The sequence below is a fragment of the Dasypus novemcinctus genome, chromosome 3 (genome assembly GCF_030445035.2).
Source record: "Dasypus novemcinctus isolate mDasNov1 chromosome 3, mDasNov1.1.hap2, whole genome shotgun sequence".
Taxonomy (NCBI): Eukaryota; Metazoa; Chordata; class Mammalia; order Cingulata; family Dasypodidae; genus Dasypus; species Dasypus novemcinctus.
Window position 1 is genome coordinate 182,415,966 of NC_080675.1, and position 24,892 is coordinate 182,440,857.

The window sequence follows — 24,892 nt, forward strand, 5'->3', positions numbered from 1 at the left end:
TCACACTAATGCAAAGTGTCAATAATAGGAAATCTGTGTGTGTGTGGGTATATACGGGAATTCTGTGTTTTCTGCATTATTTTTCTGTAAACCTAAAACTTCTCTAATAAGTACTACATATTGTATGACTCCATTTATATAAAATGTAAATATTAAATCAATTTATAAAGATGAAATGAGATTAGTGGTTATGGAGGTTTGAGGAAGGAATGTTAAAAGGTGTGGAGTCTTTCTTTTTGGAGTAATGAATTTGTTGTAAAATTTTTGAGATGATGAATATACAACATCGTGATTATACTAAAAGCCATTGATTATATACTTTGGTTAGAATAGCCAAAAACAGCAGCTATGTACTGTGGTGGAAGCATAGAGAGATTGAGAGGTGAGGAATTTTCTCGTTTGTTTGATTATGTTTACTATTACTATTATTTAAATAATGAAAATGCTCTAATAATGATTGAAGTGATGACTGCTCAACTATGTGATTATAGCAAATACCATTGATTGTATACTATGGATGAATTATATGTTTATTAATATGTGTCAACAAAATTGATTTCTTAAAAAAAGGAATCAAAGGCCTAAATATAGTTGTTAAAACCTCAAAACACTTAGAATAGAAAATAGGGACAAATCTTCATAACCATCTTAAACTGGACTTCATCATAATTAGAAATTTTTGTTCCTCAAAGGATAGTAACAAGAAACATAAAAGACAAAGTACAGAATAGGAGAAAATAGTGACAAACCATTTATCTCATCAGGGCTTATATAAAGAATATATAAAGAATTTGTACAACTCAACCACAGAAAGGCAAACAACACAATTTTAAAAAGGGAAAAGAACTTAGAAATATTTTCCAATGGATATATGAATTGCCAATGAACACATGAAAAGATATCACTAGCCATTGGGTAAAGGCAAGTTAAAACCACAATGCGAATTGCACTATTATGAACTAAATATATTGTGTAAACACATGGAATCAATAATTGGAATACAGGTGACCAGAAAACAGAATGATGTTAGAGAACAAAAAGCTGAGGGTTAATCTGTGCAGACTTGGTAAAAAGGTTGTTTATAGTCTTTGGAAATGAAAAGAAATGGTGAAAGTACATCATAGTTCTTGTAACTAGCAGACCTAGTATATGGGTACGACAGTGGTTGAAAGGGAAAGTCTAAGGTCATGTAAAATTCTAGAAGGAAAGCTGAAAACTGTCATATAGTACTGTCATCAGTAAAACCTCATGTAAAACATGAATATGGATGATATTACATATATAGGACTGCTTTTACAAAACATAAATGTAAATATACTACAAAGAAGGAAAAAGAATAGTAGCTATATACGGTGGGAGAAGCATAGAGAGATTGAGAGGTGATGAGTTTTGTTTCTTTGGTTTTTGTATTTATTATTATTGGAATAATAAAAGTGCTCTAAGAATGACTGAAGTGATGAATGCACTAATACGTGATTATACCAAAAACCACTAATTGCATCTTTGGATAGATTTAGGCTTTATTAATATGTACCAATAATATGGACTTGTTAAAAAAAAAAGAGAGAGAGAGAGAGAAGCCCAATTCCAAGACTGACTGACACGGAGGCCAGCATTTCTGTAGAGTAAACTGAATGACATCTGAGGTTTACACAATACAGACCAGTCTGATGAGCTGTGGTGCCCAAAGGAGGTGGAACTGGGGGAAAAGCAAAAGAGCTTGTGGAGGTTTGAAAGCATGTTTGACATGAGCTGGCACTGGTGGCTCTTTTCTAACAAATGGAATGTGGTGGAAGGTGCTCTGCTTGACTTCTGAATTTAGGGGATTCAGCTTCTGCCTCCCTCTCCCTTCCTTCCTCCATCTCTAATAACATGTGCCTTCAGAGCCCTGAGCACCATGTAAGAAATCCAGCCAATCTGCAGCCACCCAGTGAGAGACCTCTGGAGAGACCACAGATCAAGAAATGCTCAAGGAGCCCAGCTACTCCAGCCCCCAGCGTTTAGTGTTCCAGCCTATGCTTCAGAAACGTGAGTAACGAGGCCTTCAGTGGGAACACCTCCCCTAACGCAGCTATGTAACCACTGCAGCCTCATGAGAAACCCTTCGCCAAAACTGTCTACTCGAGCTATTTCTGAATTCCTGACTCACAGAAACCATAATAAATTATTTTTGTTGCTTGATGCCATTAAAACAAAACAAAACAACCATGATGTGGTACCAATTCACCACCACAAGGACGGCTATTACATAAAAAAATGGAAAATAACATGTTGGAGAGGATGTGGAGAATATGGAACCCTTGTGCATTCTTTTTGGGAATGTACAACGGTGAAGTCTTTGTTGAAAGTAGCATGGCAGTTACTAAAAAAAAAATTCGACCATTACTATATGTCCCAGAAATTCATTCCTAAGTAAATATTAAAAGAAATTGAAAACAGGGACTCAAACAGATACTGTATACCAATATTCACAGTTTCATTATGCTCAATAGACAAAATATGAAAAAACCCAAGTATCCATTTACAGATGAATGGATATACAAAATGTGGTTCAAATACACAATGAAATATTATTCTGCCATAAGAGGGAATGAAATTGGGAGAACATACTGCAATGTGCATGAACCTTAAAAACATTATAGTAAGTGAAATAATCAAGGTGCATAATAACAAATATTGTATAATTTCACTTACATAAAATATTTAGTGAAGCAGATGTGGCTCAAGCGACTGAACTCCTGCCTACCACATGGGAAGTGACAGGTTCGGTACCCAGTGCCTCCTAAAGAGAATATAAGCAGACACAGAAAGCACACAGTGAGCACAAAACAACAAGGCAGAGGGATAAATAAATAACACGAATCTTTAAAAAATATCTGGAAGTTGAAAACTCAGAGATAGAAAGCATAGTAGAGGTTACCACAGAATGGGGTAAGTGGGAGAATGGCAGTTATTTCTTGGACTACAGAGGGTGTGTAATTTTTGGAAAACTACCTAAAATTAATTTAAAATATTATTCAAAGCCTTTTTCATGAATCATTGTCAGGACACAGCTAGTAATTGCTACAGCTCTGATTCAATATCGGATGATTCTCTAGAAGAAAATGTGAAACATGTTACACCTACAACTCAACTGGCATGTGTGCAAGTGGAGCAGGCAATATGTGACAACTGGAAAAGTGATTCACATAAACACCATCTGTTGAAAGATACGATGGTAATTCTCACTGCTTTACCTTCTTCATTTCATCCTCCAGAATCACAGGAAGAAACCCTGCATTTTAAGGATGGTGGAAAAGAAAACCAGAAGAAGGTTGAATCGCTTAGGGCATTTCTGAGCTTCTTTAACAATCCAAGTATGCTTACCATATGATTTTTTGATGCAATAAGAAATAAATTCTCATAGCATTTTTAAGAATCTAAGTAAGGTTTTTCTTTAATACCAGTATGGTTTTTCTTTAAAACATCGCCATTTAGCTTGCACTATACCTGATCATAACTTTAACCAAATACACACACAAAAGTCCCCATAATGCCTCACCTAACGATTCTCCTCAACAGTACCTGTTCTTTGCTTTCTTTATACTAGTTTCTTGTCCCTCTGGTTTCCTGTGATAAGGCTACCCATCGGACTGTACCCAAACAAACTTTACCAAAGGAGTGTAAAAGGTTTTGCTAAAAGCAATAGATTGTGTTGAAATAGCTGCTAAAGCAAAATGAGCCAATTATATACTCTAATGTGTAAATGACATGTACTTTTTTCAATATGAAAAATATTTCTCATATTTCATCATATATAAAATAATCCCACAAGATAATGAAATAATAAAAATTGGATAGATATTTGCTAGTACTAATAATATCTCATAAATGAAAATGATATAGGAGTTAAAATTCTAAATATATAGTCTATGAAAATAATTGGCCTCTAGTGCAGATGAATGTACATGAATGTGTATTCCTATACTGCTGTTTTTAGATCTTTAGGGAGGGAAATGAAAACAAATCAAATATACCCACCAGAGAATAATGAATGATTAGGTAAACATACTGGGGGGGAGGATCATTACAACAAATTAATATGAAAACATTTGAGGTTAATTAGTAGTTACTGAGTGTTTAACATGTTTACAGCACACAACTTATGGGAAAACAGAACAATGCAACAATGCTCATCTCTGCCCAGAGTTGATGAGGAATGGTCTTCTGGAGAGCAGGAGGACAGCCTTCTGACTATCACTTAATATCTCTGTAACCTTCCACCAGTTCCCTTCCTTCCTAGTGTCCTCACCTATGCTGATTCAGAAGGTTTAACAATAATACAAAGACACCACATATTGCTTTGAGTAAAATTTTTAACCCATTATACTAATGACAACACATAGCAATAAGACACACTATATCTAGCTGAAATTATCATAATTATCATAACATGGTTTGGATACTACACTTGAAACATGTAGATAAATATATATGTGCATTACAAGTAAAGGTCTGAAATGACAGACATCAATGTTTGGATGTTGATGGTTGTTACTACTGAAAAATGCAAATTGCAAAAGACAGTAGATGATAATATTTCTAATGTAGTTTTTATTTAGGTATAATTTGATTTTTTATTAACAAAATACGGTCTACCTTCAAGAGTTGTAAAGATAAACAGCAAAAAAAAATATATATTTCTGAATGTCTTAAAAACAAAAATTCTAGGGTTATAGAAATTGTTGAAGGTCATTCCCAAATACCCTATCATTTTTTTGAAAATTGAGATTTACCCTGTCTCTTCTTTATCCTTAATGCCCTTAATAATTTTAGCATGCAGAAGAAATAAAGTTATACGTTTCGAATAATTTATAACACATAGGAAATAAAACCAATCTAGAATATCTTATTTTGTTTGCGTTAGAGGCTTGCAATAGTTCGAGATGCCAATGAAGAGGTTTCTGCAAGAGACACAGAAGCCTGACCTAAGAGAATGGCACAGGAGGACAAAGAATGGGGAAAAAAAATCTTAAAAGACATATCTGAAGTTGAACATTCGGTTCAAGTTAAGATTAAAGGAACAAGATTAAGGGGAGAAGGAAACGCTCACAGAAGAGGTATAAAAACAAAGCAACGAAAGCCCAATAGTTGTTTTTCTACCCAGTTAAGAATTTAATTCAGAAGATTGTAGTTTGGGTAGGGATGGGGGTGGGGAGGGGCCAAAAGTTTAAAAATTGAAGATTCCTAAGCTTTCTAGTGGCAATAATCTCAGGAAATTCCAATACAATGCATGAAATTCTGGAAGTAATTTTGCCTCTGGAGATTTTGTGAAGGGCAGAAGAGTTTGAAAACGCTAAAATAGTGAACCAGCACTCAAATTTAAAATCATATTGTTTGTATGTCATTATATAACAACAAAAATCTCCAATAACGCCAGAACAATTAAAAGTATTTGAAAAAATTCTGACTAATGCAATTAGATGTAAATCAAAGGCATTAATATAAAAAAAGAATACCATAATGGGCTTTATTTGTGGATTTTCATATAAATATATACAGACGGACATTAAAAACACCATATTTTTTCTTATATCTTACAGAAAAGCCAACTATTTCATACGCTGAAATTCAAAAACTAAAACACAAGAATGGCCTAGATCCCGCCAAACGAATCTGTCGCAAAGGAATCAAACGCTATAGGAAGCCGCGGTCTCCCGGAGGCAAAGGACTGATGGGAAATTCCCATCGAAGCGCCTGAGGCCTGACCGGACAGGGCGGAAGAGGCGGGAGAGACGGAGGCCGGGAGGGCAGGATATACCAACCCGCCCCGGCCCTGCACGCCGCACTGACGCGGAAACGAGCGGCCCTTGTGGGCCGCCGTTCCCGCGCTAGTCACGTGGCCGTCCCACATTGCACTGCGGGAGCCAGGGTCCACCGGACCAAGCTCCGCTAGACCAAGTTGTATTTCTGCGGCGGTGCCGGGGAAGGCGCGTGGTTGGCTACCAACCGGGTCCTGCTGGGGCCACTGGCGAGAGGTTGAGTCGTCAAGGGCTGTCCACTCTGAGCTATTCATAATTTAATTTAAAAAGGCAGTATTTAAAAGACTATCACCCCAAAGTCAGTTCCCACATCCTCGCCATTTTTCAGCGCAGTATAAAATAAGTTTTTACCACTGTTTTGGAAACAAAGCATTTCATTCGGGCCTTACTGTCAGAATCCTACAGTTCATAGATTTCCTAACGATTATTACAGGTCAGTTCTGAAAGGCTGAAATTGAAAAGCTAAGAGAAATGCAGTTCAAATAAAAGTGGCACGTGCCGTAAGGTAAGTATGTAGGCAAATGTATTAGAATCATCAAAATCACAGAAAAGCAAATGTTAAAAATGGCACTGGCCTACACTTCTCAAGGGATTTCCACTACCATTTCTCATTGAAAACATTTTCTATAAAACTTTGAATTTGGTTTAGTGAAAATGAACAAGTTTTACAAAAGCTAAATCCAGAACGGATGATTAAGAGATTTTAATTTTTTCCAGTCATTCATCCACAAAATAACCTTGTTTTCCACTTTCTGCCATATATAATCCTAGTTATAATGTGTGTTTTAAATTCTAATTAAGCAGCAACCAAGTATTTTTCCTAATATAGATGCTCATGAGAAAACCAGAATCATTTGGAAAATAATTGTTGACTGTAACAAGCAGTGTAATACCCCAAATACACAGGGTATTACACTAAGGGTATTAACTAAGATTAATAAGAAAAATAAAAGCAGCCTAATTAAAAATATGTCACATGAACAGGCAGTTTTCAAAAGAGAAGAGAAATTCAAACAACAAAGTTCATTCTTAACAAACCAAAATAAGCTAATAGGAGATGCCATTTAGCCTGATTGGGTAAAAGATGAATTGCTCATATCCAGGTTTGTTAATTGCATATTCAGTTTGGTACTTACACAATTTAAATGGGGATGTATATTATTGCAGTCTTTTTTTGAGCCTTCAATTCTGCTTGTACTGTCGTGTGAATTTTATGAAATTATCCTCTGCAGCATTTACTACAAAAGTGAAAAATAAGAAATTTCATCACTAAATAAGTAAAATTTCATCAGTAGTTCATAGACAAAGAGCATAGATATTTTAATATAAAATACTAATAATGAAGCTCTATATTAATACAAAAATATAATTAAAATCAACTTGCAAAATGCAATGTGAGCCTCACATATACTTCTTTTAAATATATACATTTCTCTATATAACTTACATCTATATTTATACAATGATACCTAGATACATATGTATATAATCTATACATACATGGAATCAGTTTATTGTATTTGTAAACACGTTGGAAAATCTGAAAGTATAAACACGATTAGAAGGTAGTATGGAATTGGATAAAGGAGGGATACTTTGTACATCTTTTTAAAATCAATTTATTGATATTATAAAGCATATTAATAAAGCACAAATCATCCAAGGTATACAATGATATTTGATATAATCACAGTTGCACATTGATCACTTCAGTCATTATTAGAGCATTTTCATTATTTCAATAATAATAAAGAAAATAACAAACAAGAAAATTCCTCACCTCTCAGTCTCTCTATGCTTGCCCCACTGTACACAGCTATTTCATGCTATTCAATCCAAAGTGTATAATCAATGCTTTTAGTATAATCAGTGTTGTGTGTACATCTTTTAATATGTAGTTTTTAAACTTCTGTACTTTAAAAATATTTACAGTAACCTATTGCTTTTGTAATTTAAAAGGCATTTGTGTCCCTTTTTCATTGAAATAGTTCCTTGAACTATTTCCTTGAACCCTTTTCTTTCCAGGATTCAGATCTCCCTCCTCACAATCTCCCCCACCATCTTTATTTATTTATTTTTTCCATCTCTATGCTACATTTATTTCTATTACTAATCACATTAGTTCCAGAATAGAATATCAATAAGTCCACTCTAATCCATACTTTATTCCTTCATTCTGTGGACCCTGGGATGGTTATGTCCACTCCACCTCTGTATTGAGAGGATGCTTAGATTCCACTTGGATGATGGATGCAACTCTCCTGTTTGCAGTTGTAGGCACTCTTGGCTCCCTGGTGTGTCCCCCACCATCTTCAGCAGCTGCTGGCAGCCTGGGTTCTCAGCAGTTAATTTTAGCCTGGTTCCATACTTCCATTTCTGGATTACAGATGGTGCTGTAAAATGGGGGTTCCTGATCGTTGCATAATCTAATACTGACAGTTCATATATGAGTGAGGTGAATTTTAACTAGGAAAATGGATATTTCCTGGGGCTCACCTCTTTCCTTTGAATAAGGGATACTAATGCAAATTTTCATAAGCAGAGTTTATGGGCTTTAATGATAGGGGAATTCAGGGCATTCTCCATGCTGAGAAAAGGCTGCAAAATAATCTCCCCCGTGACTATGAGGGCTGTTCCTTTTATTGTCCAACAAATTTTGGGTTTAGGATTTTCCCAAACTCCAAAGCCTCAGGAATATGAATTTAATAAACAGTGATTCTGGGAGGGAAAAATGTTTCTGTGACACATCCTGCTTGGAATATGCAGGAAAAGGCCAGAAGAGGCAGTGGAAGAAGTGCTGGTAAATTATGGGTAATAATAAAACAAAAACCTAAATTTAAAGTGAAAGACTTGAGAAGGCCAATCACCTACCAAAAATTCTTGAAGTCCAATCAATTTCCTAAGCCTAGCAATTTTTAAGCTAGGAACAGAATCTTTTACAACCCATTTTGTTTTAGGAAATTTCCAAGGACCTCTAGCCTTACAGAAACCTCTCTCTCATGAGTTTACTAATATATTCCTCACTTCGGGATAGCACACAAATGTTGGTGAAAATGGGGTAATAGAAAAACAACACAAAACAATATAATCCATATGTATGTGAACATTCATATATTTAAGTCAGATATTTTAAATTGGAAATCATGGACTGAAGAGTCTGCTTTTGCAGAAATTACTTTGAAGATAATTAATGTATGAGACAGGAAATTGGCACTCCATTTGTGGGCCTTACCTTGTAATATATAATCTATTTCCCCAATGTATCAGAATTGCCCTCATTTATAATTTTCCTATACATGGCTCTTCTGCCCCATTTATTTGAACCAATAATTAGCAGTATGCCCATTTAAATATATGTAACGGAGACTTAAATCTTCCAGACATTCATATGCCAGTTGAGCATATCAATCTCAGCGGAGTTAGAGCCAATGCCTACTCTCCAGTTCATCAGCCTCACCCAGGATAACTAACAAAAGGATGATAATGGACAATCCCTGTCCCCAAAAAAGAGTATCTACAACTGCAAGCAAGACAGTTCCATCCATCTGTCCCATGGGATCTAAGCCCCTCTCAATCTGACGCAAAGTAGGCATCACCATCCCAGAATCCTCAAGATTGAGGAATGAACAAATGTAAGGGGGGAATAAAACTATGGAATAAAGAAAATTATTACTCTAGTAATGGAAGAACTTGTAACATTGATAAGGATCCACCACCTACCACCAGGTCTTGAAGATATTTTCCTACAATTCCTTCTAGAAGCTTTATGGTTCTTGCTTTTATATCTAGGTTTTTGACCCATTTTGAATTAATTTTTGTATAAGCTATGAGATAGGGGTCCTTTTTCTTTCTTCTGGCTATGAATATTCAGTTCTCTCAGCACCATTTGTGGAATGGACTGTTTTGCCCAAGCTGGGTTTGACAGGCTTGTCAAAAATCACTTAACCATAGACGCGAGGGTCTGTTTCTGAACCATCAATTCAGTTCCACTGATCTCTGTGTCTGTCTTTATACCAGTACCATGCTGTTTTTACCACTGTAGCTAAGTAATATGATTTAAAGTCCAGAAGTGAGAGTCCTCCAACTTTGCTTTTCCTTTTTAAAATGTTTCTGGCTATTCAGGACACTTTACCTTTCCAAATAAATTTGATAATCATGTTTTCCATTTATTTAAAAATGCTGTTGGGATTTTTATCCAGGTTGCATTGAATCTATCAATTTGAGTAGAATTGATATCTTGATATTTAGTCTTCCAATTTGTGAGCATGGAATGTTCTTCCAATTATTTAGGTCTTTCTAAAATTAAGAGAGTTGTAGTTTTCTGAATACAAGTGCTTTACATCATTTGTTATGTTTATTCCAAAATATTTGAGTTTTTCCTGTCATTTTATTTTTACCACTGTTTTGACACTGTTATTTTACTGATATAATCTTCATTTCTGGACTCTCTTCCAAGCCTCTCTCTCATCTTTTCAGACTGTAGCACACCCTTTAGCATTCCCTGCAAAGCTAGTCTCTTGGTTACAAACTCTCTTAGTTTCTGTTTATCTGTGAATATTCTAAAATCGCCATCATTTTTGAAAGACAGTCATGCTGGATGTAAGACTCTTGGCTGGAAGTTTTTCCCTTTTAGTATCTTAAATGTATCAGACCACTGTCTTCTTGCCTCCATGGTTTCTGATGATAAATCAACACTTAATCTTATCGGGTATCCCTTTTATGTTAAACATGGCTTTTCTCTTACTGCTCTCAGATTCTCTCTTTGTCTTTGACATTCTGATTAGTATGTGTCTTCGAGTTAGTCTATTCAGATTTATTCAGATGGGAGTAGGTTGTGCATCTTGGACATGGATATCTATGCCCTTCAATAGGCTTGGGATATTTTCTACCATTATTTCTTCAAATATTCCTTCTGTCCCTTTCCCTTCTCTTCTTCTTCTGGGACGCCCATGACATGTATGTTTGCACATCTCTTGCTGTCATTTAGTTCCCTGAGAACTTGTTCAATTTTTTCCAGTCTTTTCTTCAACTGTTCTTTTGTATGGTCACTTTCAGAGGCTATTTCTTCAAGTTCACCAATCCTTTCTTCTGCTTCCTCAAATCTCCTATTATATAATCCCAGTGTATTTTTAATGTATTTTATTTCACCTTTCATTCCTGTAGGATCTGCCATTTTTCTATGAATGCTTTATAATTCTTCGTGCTCATCCAATGTCTTCTTAATATCTTTAATCTCTTTAGCCTCTCGCTGAATTTATTAAGTAGATTTGTCTGAACATCTACGATTAGTTGTCTCAATTCCTTTATGTCATCTGGAGGCTTATCTTGTTCCTTTAACTGGGCCATATCTTCTTGTTTCTTGGTGTGGACTGTACTTTTTTTGTTGATGTCTTGGCATCTGTCTTACTAGAGTATTTATTCTGGGTGCAGTTTTTCTCTTTAGTTTAGGGCTTCCTGCCCTTTCTCCCTTGCTGGTTGTGTAGTAGGAACCGAGGATGTAGATGGTGATGTAAGCTGTGGAGGCTCAAGCTGTCCTCATTTCTCCAGGGATAATGAAGCTTCTCCCAACTTTCTCCTTTGCCAGGAGCAGGGACAGAGTCACAGCTGTGTGGAATAATCCAAGCTGTGCAGGCCTACACTTTAGTTGGCCAGAGAGACTGACGAAGCTTTATGCCCCCTTTTCCCCTACCTGGGGCAGGGATGGAGCTGCAGGTATGGGCAGCAATCTATGTCATGCAGGTCCAAAATGACCGCAGTTGCCCTGGTAAATTTCTGACTATTCAGTCTGTGCCAGGCAAATGTACCTGCCATTATCCACAAAGGCTAGTGCAGGGCCCACCAGTGTCCTCCATGCTATACATGGGGCTGAAGCCTAGGCTAGGGCTGCAGTCCAATCTGGGTAAATCCAAAACAGGTCCCTACCATCACTGCGCTTTGCAATCAGCCTGGCTCCCCCTCATGCTGGGGCAAATTCAAAATGGTGGCTACCTGCGTCTTTCCGACTTGGACAGGTTCAAACTTTAGCTGTTCTTAGGGCTATACTTCAGCCAGCCAAATTTATGGATCAGTAACTGAAATCAGTGGCCAACCCATGCAATGGGGGAAGCAAGCAATTTGTGTCTAACAGGAAATTCACAGAAGATAAAATACAAATAATAAGTAACATATGAGAAGACACTCTTATGCAGGAAACAGGAAAACAAAAACATTCTATATTTTACCCATTGTAATGGCAATTTTCAAAAAGTTAATTCAAAATTTGGGGTTACATGAGTGGGGAAACAGGAACTCTCTATATTGGTAGTGGGAGTGTAAATGTATTAAGTTTCACTATTCCACAAAAGGCTATAATAATTATCCAAAAAACAACTAGCTGAAAATTCTAGATTCAAATAATGAAAAGCAAAATTTTATTTACTAGGAATAAATGATTATTTTTATTTTCCATATTTCTAATTCTTTTATATGTAGTTCAAGATTGTTTCTGATTTAATAATTCATAAATACTTCAAGAATGCTCAAGAAAAGTTGTAAGTAATGCCAATATAAATGATAGAATAAATTACCTGTCCTTAACTAGTAAGACTATATTTCTATGACTAACATGAGCTATACTTCCAGTTATGTCTGACATAATATTTGTAAAATGAAAGACTATTCCAAAGAGTTAGAATAGATGGTCCCCCAAATATAATATACCCCAGATTTTCAACTAAAGGGGAGAATTAATCATTCATTTTTTTCATTTATAATTTCCTTTTTACCCTCAACACCTAAATCTTGAATAAAATTCCAAGAAAATTAAAAAAAAAATTAAGTGGAAAAAAAATTCCAAGAAAATGATTTGAAGGATCATCATATCCTTCATGGTTTTCCCACTCTAAACATAGATATCTGCTTCAGGTGCTTATGTGGGAGCTTCCAGCTGGAGCCATCCATCTACCAGCTGTAGCCCCAGGATTCTGGCCAGGACAGGAATAGAGTCTGGCATGTCTTTTAAAGCCGTAGAAATACATCGGAGATTATCATGTGTCCACTGACTGCTATGAATCAGGAATAGCTGCTGGGATTATTTTTCATGTGATTAGTAATGTTCAGAGGGATCTTAAGTTATATTTAAAACATATATATATATATATATATATATATATATATATATATATATATATATATATCCTTGCCTGACATGGGAAAGGCCAAAGCAAAATGAACAATAATGGGTCATGCCCCAGACATTAACTTTTCACACCTGAGCTTGGTCCTGGTCTTGGTGGGATTTCTCCATCAGTCCATCAAAACGAGTCTTTCAAGCATCGTGTGGACCTTCATGTTGGTGAATCTGGTAGACTCTTTCCACTGCTTATCATATTCGACTGCTCATGTGTTTTTAAGTAGGGTTTATCAACCTCCCTGTTCTTTTAAGTAGCCTTTCTCTTTTCCTTGTTTTCCACTGAACACTCAGGCTAGTCTAGCTCAGTCTCATATATTGGCTCTGCCTCCTCTGTGGATAACCCTGAAAGGTGGCAACCGTGGCAGACCTTCCACACTGTCAATTTACCTGTGGTTGAATGCAGAAATGCTTGCAATAACGCCACTGCCTGCATCCCAGCTCTTGGGTGGCCCCTTCCCTTGGCCACATGTCCTGCTTTGCCCCATGTGACAAGAGCAAATGTGATGCAACCAGAGATGTGGAAAAATTTCTTGCACATTGGGGCTTGCCTGCTCTTGCTGCTCTTGGAAAGAGCGTGACTACCTGAAGGAGGCTGGGCTGGTTTGCTCAATGATGAGATCGTGACAAATCATCACTCTGAGCTGCCACCAGGCCAACCTTCAAATATGTAAAATGAGACCCAGCTGGACTGGCCAGGGTGGCAGAATCATTAGGCTGACCCACAGAATCATTAGAAATGATAAATGCTCTTGCTTTGAATCACTCATCTTTGTGGATTGTTTGATAAGCACTAAAACAAACTTATCTAGAAGTGGGGTGCTGCCACAACAGAAATGAAAAGTTTGTGGTAATGGCTTTTGATGGGAGCAGAAGGTGCTCACTGAAAAAGCAGAGGAACTCGTTAGGGACACCTGTAAAAGGTGAGTGACCTGCTGGTGGGGGCCATAATAGTGGAAAGGAAACCACAATTACAGGAGTCCAAAAACAGTGACTCATATTAGGTATGTATGGAACTATTAGTAAAACTAACCCTGTGTACCTGTTTTGGATGTTTGGAAGATAATTTCCAGGCAAAACAATCAAAGTGTCAAATGGCTTATTTTAACCATGTATGATAAGGTACAACAAAAGAGATAGATGAGCTAAATAATTGCTAATTTTATAAGCAGAATTTAGAGCAAATATAGATGCATCAGAACATGCTGTGTTGGAAATAAAATTACCTCTCATGCACAGTCTCAAGGAAGTGCAGCAAATTGAAATAATAAATCATTATTTTTTAAGCCATTAAATTGTGGCAAGGTTTGTTACACAGCAAAAGCCTAAATGATAAACCATGGCTTTAAATATTAAAGGTATGTGAATAACTCACATGTTTTCTTCTCCAGGCCAGATTTCTTAAGAGCTCCAAAAGCATGTCGCCAAATGGCTCTGTTCACCAGGCGAGAACGGCAGGTCCCTGGGCTGAGGGGAGAGGGACAGGGAGAGGAAAAGGTATGAGCCCTGACAGCTCACCACCCCGTCTGTTCACCAGAGACAAACGGACCTCATGGAGGGAAAGACAGACTCAGTGGTGGGTCTGACGAGACCTTGAAAACAGGAGGGTACCAGCGTGAAGACAAAGAGGGCGTCATCCTCATGGGACCCTTAGTGTAGACTCGTGACCTGACGCTCAGACAAGAGGCTCTCCCAGGTCATGCTAACAGGCACAGGTACAGACAGATGATCGTAGAGTGCACTGGCGGTGAAACGAAACAAAACAAGACACAAATGCAGAAACAACCCCCAGGCTCGAGAAGCCCCCTAACGCAGGGCAGCGCAAGTCCCTCTCCTCTGCACCCCCATTCTCACCGTCCCCACCAGCTTGCAGACACACAGGCCTGGCAGCGCGACAGGGAAGAAGCAAATCCTGCTCGCATTCTCACCGACTCGAAGGATTTGAGGCCTAACTGCACTTTCTAAGTTTAGTGGGTATGGGGTCATTCCACTCCTTCCAGCCCCCAACTCACCACTTGCCACGTTATTGCTTTCTTCCCATTCCAAATGTAACCAGCGACTCCCGCACGCACAAATCCATCGACAGCCTGCACTCCGCAGTGACGCAACAGCGGACTTCCGGTGGGCGAAGTGAAGAACAGGCGTGACCACATTTAAGCCTGCCTCTGAGCTAAATGACCAAGAACGCGCGACTCACCATGAGGAGCTCAAAGCGATGAGCTTCCACCGAGAGGCCCTCGGAGTGGCCACCCCTCCTCTCCAGGCTCCTCAGGGATCCCCCCTCGCGAGACAGCGGTGCAGGGCGCCACCTGCGCGCACGGCGCACCCCGGGAACCTTTCAGCCCAGGCCGCGCCCTGGCCCCCTCCTCCCCACCGTGCCTCCCACAGAGGGTGGCGGGAGAGTGGTGCTGGCAGCCAGCGAGGGAAGCCTTCCGACACAGGCCTGCTAGATAAATGGTGGTGGACCCTACTCCCCAAATTCCTGACTGAGAAGCCTGTTGTCATCATCAGCGATGCTGATGCCGCTTGCGGGGGGAACAGGCCTGGAGCAGCATGGCTCGGCCACGAGGTCCGGGGACAGAGCCCCTGGGGGAGCGCGGGCCGGCGGGCAGAAGGCTAGGCCGGCCTGCTGCCCTCCGGCCTGCCGTCCGCGCACACTGCTCCCCACGATTAGGACCTGATCTGTCTCCACTCCTCCTCTGCTGACCCGCGTGGCGCGTGTCCAAACCCTCACATCCCAGGTATATGCTGTTAGAGAACCACGGGGACATAAAAGAGAATGCCTGCACTTTTCCAAGTCAGAAAAGTGCACCTGGGGGCCTGGGCGCCCCAGCGCGGGGAGATGGTGAGGGGCCCGCACCCCCCACCCCCATCCCGACCCTCGAGCTTTCTGGAAAGTGCCAAAAATGGCGCAGCCGCCAAGGGCCCCCCTGCAGTGCCCAGGGCAGAGAGCGCAGGCGCCCGGAAGCCCCCTCCCCACGGCCAGCGGGCTCCTGCAGCGCCACAAGCGTGCGCATGCGCCGCCAGGGTCCTTCCCGCGGGAGGCAGACCCCCGCAGCGCAGGAAGGAGCGCGCGCAGGCGCCCGGAGCCCCCTCGCTCGCCCGGCAGAGTGGACTCCAGCGCCCTCCTCCGTCTCCCCTTCCAGTGACCGCCGCTCGATGTGGCCCGGGGAGGCACCAGGCGCACATGCCTCTTAGACGGCCTGTGTGACACGACGGGACCTGGAGTGTGCCCTGTCCCCAGGCCGCGGGGCCAGGGTGGGCAGCGAGCCAGAGGTGGCCTGCGCGCGGAGCGCACGGCGGCCCCTGGCCTGGGAGGCCGTCTCCCGCGTCTCTAGATGGCCCTTCCCCGGACCTGCCCGGTTCTGGTTCTTAGGTCGTGGGTGGTCCGCGCGTGGTTCTCAAACCCTGCACACCTCCACCTGCGAGCCAGAGCGCGACCTCGGCCTCCCGGGCGCGGCTCCGGAGGTGGCAGCGCCGAGTGGTCATTCCCCGGAGGTGGTGCTGGGGGCCGGGAGCCGGCCGAGAACCAGGGGCTGGCGCGGGAGCGGAGGGCAGAGGGACCCTGCCGGCACCGGCCCGGCACGCCCGCCCTCCCGCGCCTCGCCCCGGCGGGCTCCCGCTCACCTGCGGGCTCCACACCGCCCTCCTCCGACCCCTCCTTTCTGCCCCTGTCCCAGAGCCCAGCGAGAGAGGGACCTTCTGGGCCGAGAAAGGTCGCCCACACAGCAGAGCTCTGATTTCTCCCCTCCCTTCAGGCTTCCAAGCCCCCAAGTCTTTCTCACTCAGACTTGGCAAAAACGCCTCCCAGGGAGGCCCCCTTCGCCGCTGTATCAGAGGCGCACTGGCCGCCCACGTCCAGCGGCTGCACCTGACCCCTGGGGAGACCTCTCTCCGGAAGACCCCCGCCCCTTCCAGCCCGTGCTCGCCGTGCAGCAGCTAGTGAGCCCCATTCTAAGGGGAGCCGGGCCCCCTGCTGCCTCTGCTCCACTCAGCCCCCACTGCCAGCGCGCCCTTGCGCGGCCCTGACCCCTCTGAATTCCTCTGTGCTGCCCTCTGCCCTCTGCTTCTGCTCGGTTAACCCCTTCACCTCCCTCTAACCGTTGCTGGAAATTCGCCTTCTCATCCGAGGCCTCCCCTGACCGCCACGCACTCTGATGCCCTTATGTTGCTAGACTTTGCGCTTTGCCCCCTGTGCTCATCACCTTATCACCCACGTTTAATTCATTTTAGTGTGACTGTACAAACTTCATGAGAGTAGGGGGCGTTGCCCGTTTTGGACCCTAATGTATCCTAAACTCCCAGGGCAGCGCTCAGTGTACACGAAGGGTTCAATACATATTTACTGAGTAGATAAATACGTATTTAATTCTCAGACGGAACAACGGCGTGGAAATGGCACTCTAGGATCCGTGAGTTCACTGGGAGGAATGAACAGCAAGAGAAGACTGCACAGCAGAATTCCTAGACTCGTTTGCAGCCTCCCAGATCCGGCTTCTGGTGTGTGAGCCAAGAGGACAACGGAACAAGGAAGACCTCGTAAGGAAGCGGGAAGCAGCCGCAGGCGCCGGGGAGGCAGCTCGGGCTCGGCGAGGCACTCTCTCCCTTTTGCGTCAGTCAACCAACCCCCACGGTGCCCACCAAGCTCGGTTCCCCAAAGCAAAGTGTGTACACATTGGGCCCTGAAGCTTGCTTTCCCCAGAAGGCCACAGTTTAAAGATCCGTGGCCTTGGTATGCATCTTTTGGTCTCACTGCCATAGCATGTCCTCAGAAGTCCACTCCTGTCCCACGGCCAGCGGGAGCTTCCAGGGATTAACTGCCCAGAAGGAGCAGTAAGTAGGACTGGCAGGAAGCACGGTCCCCTTTGTGAGACCGGGTCATGCTAACTGGGAGCCTGTTCTGTTCACGTGACCTCAGAGAAGACTCTTCTCAGAAGATAGTTTTCAGTATCTTGCAAAATGTGAAATGTGCGTGCACTTAGATCTAATGGTTTTACTTTTCCAGAATTAGTTGACCAAAGAAGGGCAGGGAGGAGGGAGGAAAGAAAGAAAGGAAATTGTGATCGTGGAAAATTATTATAGATGATCTAATTATATATAAATAGATGCCTGACAACAAAATAAATCACATATGATACTGGATATCATACAGCTGATAAAAGGAATGAAAGATCTATGTATGATGACATGGAAAAACGACTTTGATATTTTGGAAATTAAGAACATGTCCAAAAAGAATTTAATAATAATATGTGTATTGTGTAGGCTATTTCAAGCATATTTATATAGAAACCAGACCCTTGGAAGATGTTGGTCAATTTGTAACAATGACTGCAGCTAATAAATTGAGTGAGGGAGAGGAACTGCCCCCAAGGTGCTCAGGTTTTATGTTTCCAACCTTCGGTTGTTTGTCTCTCTTATTTTGGTCGTTTTTAATACCTGCTCTTCTCGCGTCCATCACTTCGATGGCAGCTGCCCTCTGCACCTGTTCCGTGTCTGCTGTGGGCTCCTCCCCCGAGGGCCACCTTCTCCAGCGGCTCCCAGGACTCCCAGTTCTGAATGCCAGATGGCGCTGTAACCCGATTGGTAAAGAATATCCCGACAGAACCTGAGAGCAAATAAAGCAGCCAGTCCGCAGGTGTTTGGGCTCCACTCCTCTCCCTTCACTGGGAATGGGTGGTGGGTGAGTGTTGACACCCTTTTCCACAAGCAGACCGAGAATTCTGTGAAGAGGAAGGCAGGGGCTCTCTTGGGGCTGAAAATGCTGTCAGAGGAAAGCAGGACCCTCAGCAGTCCTTAGTGCCTCCTTTAACTCCCAAAACCTTTCTTGAGCTCAGGAGCTCTCCCTGTGAGCGCACCTGAGAAAAATGAGCTCAGTGCACTTGGGTCTGATATAACAGGCTTTTCTTAGAGACTATCCAAGTTGGAATCTACAGAAATAAGAAAAAGGCAGCCCAGGAGGAATTAGCTGACAATTTTTTCACCCCCTGCATCCCCTCAAAATAGGTGCACTCGAAATAATAGACTTTATTTTATTTATTTTTAAAGATTTATTTTTTATTTATTTCTCTCCCCACCCCCTTGTTTGCTTTCTGTGTCCATTCACTTGTGTTCTTCTGTGTCAGCTTCTATCCTTATCAGTGGCACCAGGAATCTGCTGTCTCTTTTTTGCTGCATCATCTTGTTGTGTCAGCTCTCCGTGAGTGTGGCGCCATTCCTGGGCAGGCTGCGCTTTCTTTCACGCTGGGCGGCTCTCCTTACGGGGCTCACTCCTTGCACGTGGGGCTCCCCTACGCGGGGACACCCCTGCGTGGCACCGCACTTGCGCATCAGCACTGCGCATGGGCCAGCTCCACACGGGTCAAGGAGGCCCGGGGTTTTAACTGCGGACCTCCCATGTGGTAGACGGATGCCCTAACCACTGGGCCAAGTCTGCTTCCCTGAAATAATAGACTTTAAATGACAACAATGGTGAATTAGAAAAAATATTCTCTCAAACTTTACTTATCCTGAATTTAACTGTTCTTTAACTGTGGGGAAAATCTGCCACAGTCAGTTTTGAGATAACCTTGAATGATTGGCATCTTCAAAGGCTCTGGTATGTAATTTTTCTAGTAGTATTACTTCTGGAGAAACTATAAATATGAATGATGAGGAGTTAAGAGAAACACATCTTAAATTTTGTGTCATCTAAGTTTACATGGAAAGTTACTCAAACAAATCAAAGCATTCTAAATTAAGAACAAAAGTATTGCATTGGAATTTATAGCTATCATACATTTGGAAAAGTATAGCTAAATTCCTATTAAATTATGTATAAAAAAAACCCCAGTGCATCTAAAATAGGCAAAAGGTAGTTTCAAAAAGAAAAAGGAAAAGACAAGCCATAGACGTGGTGGAGAAATTTTCAACTTTCATAATTAAAATGGGTAGTTTCCAGATTATATAAGGGACATGAACAGATTAGTAAGGGAAAGGTTCATGAGGCAATGGGCAAATTATATGAGGAAGCCAATCATAGAAGAGGAAATACAAACGACTGATAAACATGTTTTGTTCTTTCTATGTTGCTGTTATATGACAACCAAATACCTGTTGGTTGTTGGCTGTGAGTAATAAATATTGGAACATTTGTGAAATGAACTATATTTCTAAATTATTAAAATGTTCCAGAATTTTCAGAGTGTATAATAAATTTCTCATATCCAACAGTAAAGATGGAGGTGCATAATTTTTACTCATACTTAATAACTTTATGTTTACCTTCAACAAATAATTCTTGAGCAACTATTTACGACGATGAATTGGAGGGTGGCCATATAACTCCTCTGCTGCGCGTATTTCTCTAACGTCTCTGCGCTGCCCAAACATAGAGATCTCCACCAAAGGGACTTGCTATTTAGGCTTCCAGCTGCTCCCATCCACCCACCAAGCCCAAAACCAGCTCCTGGCCAGGGTGAGCACAGAGCCTGGGATTCTATGTCTTCTGAAGCCCTGTGTCAGAGGTTCCCATGTGCTGCCTCAGAAAGAGAAGACACACGAATGTTCCCTTGCGTGCATTTCTCACAGGACAGGAGCTTCGCCCCAGCCTGGACAGAGTGTGGCCAAGGGCGAGGAAAGGGTCGCCCTGCTCTCAGCCACGGAGCAACTGCTCTCCAGCCTGCATCCAAGCTCTCCGACCGACTCATCATTCGCTCCCTGTCGAATCCCAGCTGTTTTCGTCGTTTCTCACCGTGAAGCACAGCCGGAGACCCCTCTGTCCCCACTGGGGCCCATGAGCCTGTGAAAACGAGAACTCAGTGTCACCCAGGCAGGCTTCCGGGGCCAAGAAGGGGCTAATGCACGGGAGCCACTTGTATTTCGGTGGAGGGGGTCAGAATCAGAAAACGAGCCACCACGAGCTCAAGGAATGGGGGAGGGATGGAGAGCAGGGGGTGGGGAGAACACAGCACCCGCACAACCCCGCTTCTGGGGCCCCTGGCCCCCTCCCCGCAGGCCGGGCGCAGGCGCAGCGGAGAGCCCCGCAGTGCGCCAAGGCCTCTGCGCAGGCTCCGCCGAGACCCTCCCAGGGCCGAGGAGGGGCGGGGGGCGGGGTCCTCCGTGCTGCGCGCCTTGGCAGCCCCCCTCCAGGCCTGACAGGAGCTTGGCCCGAGGGGCGGGGGGCCCACAGGGAAGTGGCTCTGGACACCACGTTTCCCCAGACGCAGGCGATTAGAACATCCTGGATGAGGGGAGGCGGGTGTGACCCCCGCCCCGTGCTCATCCCCTCGCCGGCCCCACTCCCGAAGCCATTGGAGCCTCTTGAGGTCAGAGGGGAATGAAGAAGACCAGGTGCAGACAGGGGTTTTTGTTTTTGTTTTTGTTTTTCTTTCAGCTTTGCAGATGCCTCATTTTCCGCCTTTTCAGTGAACAGCTCCTTAGGACCCCGGCAGCTGCCCTGGCTTCCCATGACCCTCGGAGGCTCGGGTATTCGCTTCCGGGGTCGCTCGGTCAGAGTGTGCGCTGGAGGAGGAGGGGCCCATTCCCCTCTGGCGCATTAAACAGATTCTTTTTGGCAGGGCAGTGGCAGGATGGAGGGAGCACAAGGGGCTTCCGAACGTGCTGACAGTTTTCCTTTTCTTGATCTGGGTTCTGGGTACACAGGTGGTTCACCTCGTGAAAACTTATTGGTCTTACACTTTATAATGTGAGCATTTATGCAAATTTTTGGAAAGAAACCCAGAAAAACACAAATGAACAAAAGAAAAACAAGCCAAAAACAAGACAGAGACACACTCAGGAGCCAAGTGCTTGGACAGCGGGATGGGCCAGGGAAGAGGGACCGGCCATCTGCAGCCCCTCCTTGGGGTATCCGGAGAGAGCTGGGAGAGGGGCGGAAGGTCTGTCCTGAGAGCTACCGGGAAGCACAGCTTGATGGCAGCCTCCCCCCAGCACGGGGGCTCCCGGGGTCTTCCCTGCCCACCCACCACCACCCGAACGCTCTCCTTCTTTATCACTGGGTACAGTGCTCTAGTCAGGCTCGAGTCCGAGCATTCTGGCGTCCGCCTGGCCACGTCCCGTGGCACATCTCAAGCATCCAGTTGGAGATTTCCATCCGGGCAAGGCTTCCGGGCATCAGAAGCCCTGAATTAGAAATGGGGCTGTGGCAGCCGCGGTCACACTTCTGCCCTCAAAACTGCCACACCTGGGGCCCTGCTTATGATCTTGTGCAAGCGTCACCTGTTCCTGTTCCTTCATATGTTTTATCATTTTAGATGGTGTCCTTGACATTCTGAATGTTACATTACACACTATCTTAATCGTGATGAGGTATTCTGAAGGGTTTATCTATGAATGTGTGTAATTTCCTAGGGCTGCTGTAACAAATTACTACAAACGTGGTCGCTCAAGACAACATAAATTCATCGCCTGGTGGTTCTGGCGTCCGGGACTCTAAAACGAAGTTGTGGGCAGGGCCAGGTTGCCTCTGAAATCCTTCTGAGCATCCAGACTCTTCTAGCTTCTCTGTGTGCCAGCAACGCCTGGTGCTCCTTCGTTTGCCAGCCTCCACCTTCGCTTGGTGGTTTTCCCTGGAGTGTCTTGTCTCTGTGTCCAAATTTACTTCTTCTTATAATGGCACCAGTTGTATTGGATCAGGGTCCACTCTGCTCCATTTGCCTCGTCTTAAGAATTACATCCTCAAAGACCCTGTGTGCATATCTACATCTCTATATCTATTCCTATAGCCATAGCCATAGCTTTATCTGTTTATACACACGTATTAAAATGGGCAGGCACTTGGTTGAACAGACCCCTCGAACTCTGTCTCCCCTGCAGCTGGGGGGGGGGCTGCAGTCTCAGCTGGGGCTCTGGGCTCTGCCCTCGTGAGCATAGTTTAGGGACCAACCAGGGCTGGGCAGACTCTATAAGCCAAAATCAGGGCGTCCGTACTCAGTCTTTTATTCTAGCTTGTGTGACTGCCCCAAACGCTGTTCTCTGGTGTTTCAAGCCAGTTAGACCGCTAGATTTCCATTGGAACCGCAGTGCTCTTCGAAACAGGGATTTTGACCACCAAAATGGGAAACTCGTCCAGCATCACATCACCACAAACAATTACCAACTTCCCACCAGTATCTGCTGCTTTTGCCAGCTCTTCAGTCATTTCATAGTGTCGTTTTGGTATTATACCCAGACTTTATGTTTTCTGGTAGGAGGTTTGGTCCAAGAGGAGATACTCAGCTTTGGCCTGGCCTAAAATACCAGTTTCTTTACTTGGAACATGCTAGGAGAACCCTATGCTGAGGTCCGACTGAACAGACTGATTCCGTGAACACCTGTGCAGACCTCCCTCCACAAGCAAAGACTTGAAATCTGCATTTACAGACGCCAGGACCCCTGGTGTGTGTGCGTGTGGGGAAGGCCGGTGCAGAGGCTCAAAGCCCATTAAAACCAGCACAGCTCCCATTCTGCGGCCATCCAAAAGGAGGACGGCAAAGACTGGACAGGGGCCGGGAGCGGGCGGGCTCTGGGGAGCAGGGCAGCTTCCGGGGCTCCCTTGACTCCCCTCGCAGACCCCGTTTCTAACCCCTGTGGTCCGAGGGCATAAGCCTCACAGTCAAGAACAAAAGGTATTTTTCTTGTATTAAAACAAGATTGTACAGCACACCCTCTTCACTATATTCCTGTCTTAATTCAGAAGCCTCTTCAGGGAGTTAGGAATCTGGGATGAGGAAAGCAACTGTCAGGAAACACAGCTCTTTTTTTTTTTTTTTTAAGGAATGTGTAGTTTCCTTAGTGGTTGCTGTTATTTCCATTTAGTCTTCATAAAGGATCTGGGCCTCCCTCTGGAAAATGCAGCATCAATTCTATCCAACGTTCAAATTGTGGAAAACTTGTTTTTTTTCCCCCATTTAATTTAATAGGAGATTTTGGTTCCACAAAACCGTAAACCCTTGTGGTGTTCTGTTCTCATTTACATGAATCATCTTTGATAATGATGCATATGCATTTTGTTTTCCATTCAGCTGGCACCTACGCAAGGATGCCGTCCCTCCCAGGTGCCCTCCGCAGTCTACAGGTACGTCAGGACGGGAAGGGGCATGGAGAGCAGGGCGGTGTGATGTGAAGCCATGCTCGTTTTTGTTCAAGGAGTGATTTAGACAGATTAGGCAGAATGAGATTCAGTGAGCCGAGTGGGTTCTATGTTAAGAGGGGCAAGGGTTGTCCCACCGTTGTCGTCACCGAAAGGTTACCCAAGCAAGGGAACACTGCGTGCTGGCATTGTACGCAGGCTTATGCCAAAGGGTGAATTCACATCTGAAGATGCATGGTACACTCTCTGGTAAGCAATAGTGCCTGGGTTTAGAAAATGGAGCTGGTGGAGCACAAAGATTAGAGTAATGCAATTTTATTTTCCCGAACCACTTTCCTTTCTCCAAAGACATCCTGAAAATTGTGTGAAGCTTCAGGGATCCTCTCTCAACACCTTACACCATGAATTGTCTGTGGCTTAACATCTGCCTCAGGATCCCCTAGAACCCCTGTCAAACCCCTACACCCCGAGTTTCACGTGACCAGAGTTGCTGAGAACTGAGCAGAACAGTTTCCGTCGAGTCCTATTAACTCGGTCCCTAAAGAGATAGACTATAAAAATGTTTGACCACAAACCAGGAGAAAAACAGCTGACAGCGAGCAGTGCTCACATTTCTCACATCTGGGCAAGGTTTCCTAAGATACATCTGTTTTCTTAATTCAGTCTTTACGAAGCCATTACTCACCTCCAAGGTCTTGACTCAGTCCTTGCCAAATTCCAGGCTCTTTTTTCCACTTCTTAAGTCATAAAATTTTGGCGTGGACTCCGGGCCTAAATCATGGAACCCTGTAACCCACTAAAAATAACAGCACCGCATAATTAAATCTGTAGAGATAATTAGCATGCACAGTG

The 24,892-nt window shown here is 43.4% G+C and overlaps 1 long non-coding RNA gene across 3 annotated transcripts in view; it reads right to left on the reverse strand.

Moving 5' to 3' along the window:
* LOC111766307 (uncharacterized) overlaps positions 1–16,050 on the reverse strand; it is a 34,285-nt gene extending 18,235 nt beyond the window's left edge. The window contains exons 1-5 of one of the 3 annotated variants that reach the window (XR_002798389.3): positions 14,982–15,875; positions 14,562–14,710; positions 14,345–14,436; positions 6,938–7,039; positions 2,695–2,782 (exon numbers count right to left, since the gene is read on the reverse strand). This is a non-coding gene — a long non-coding RNA (uncharacterized lncRNA). Of the gene's footprint in view, positions 1–2,694; positions 2,783–6,937; positions 7,040–14,344; positions 14,437–14,561; positions 14,711–14,981 lie in introns of all 3 variants that reach the window. The other 2 variants (XR_002798392.3, XR_009185274.2) reach the window with 2 other exon arrangements.
* Between the last annotated feature and the right edge of the window lie 8,842 nt (positions 16,051–24,892).